The sequence below is a fragment of the Penaeus monodon genome, chromosome 32 (genome assembly GCF_015228065.2).
Source record: "Penaeus monodon isolate SGIC_2016 chromosome 32, NSTDA_Pmon_1, whole genome shotgun sequence".
In the NCBI taxonomy this organism is placed as follows: Eukaryota; Metazoa; Arthropoda; class Malacostraca; order Decapoda; family Penaeidae; genus Penaeus; species Penaeus monodon.
The window spans coordinates 8,128,557-8,129,330 of record NC_051417.1 but is presented as its reverse complement, the minus strand read 5'-3'; positions in this window follow the sequence as shown (position 1 = coordinate 8,129,330).

The following is a 774-nucleotide window of genomic DNA, read 5'->3' as shown; positions in this document are numbered from 1 at the left end:
GAAACCCTGAAAGATATATCTTTCATCAAGCTACAAATACATTTAAGGAGTTCACACATCAAGAAAAGTAAATTAAATTATCTTTCCCTATTCTACATATTTTTTTTCTTGACTTGCAGTGAAGAATGAAAAGAGAACCTCTAACCTTGTGTTTATAATTTGCATTCCTCTAATATACAGCTCCCATTATATATCACTGCAGATTTTTTTTTTCTCCTTTTTTATGTAAGAACTATCACATACACAACAAAACAACCTTGCTTCTTTCAACTAAAATGAGGGTAGTGGAATAACTACATTGTATTTCTCTTCATGCATAATGGATTACAATGAAGGAAGGACTTTTTACCTAGATGTTGTCATTATTGCTATGTTAAAATGATAAGCGAAAACAAATAACCAACTCATTATCATTCAAATTTTTAAAAATGGAGATAACTTGGTACAGGCCTTGCCCATTTTCAGAGAACATTTAATTTGCCAAAGTAGTTTATTTGTATTTACAGTAGTTAGATTTACTTCCTTCTACAATTCATATTAAATAACTCTTATCAAGATATGCAAGCATAATCTCAAGATATAATACTGCAATATAATTTGAAAATACTAAATATTACTTATACACTGTTTATGGTTATCAAGAATTAAAGCCAGGCACTGTTTTTATAACCAAAGTAATCGATGGAATACTTTTATATGGAAAAAATGTTTGGTGATAATCTGGTGTTTACAATGATGACTTTTGTTTATGATAAGTACAATAAATTTAGTAAG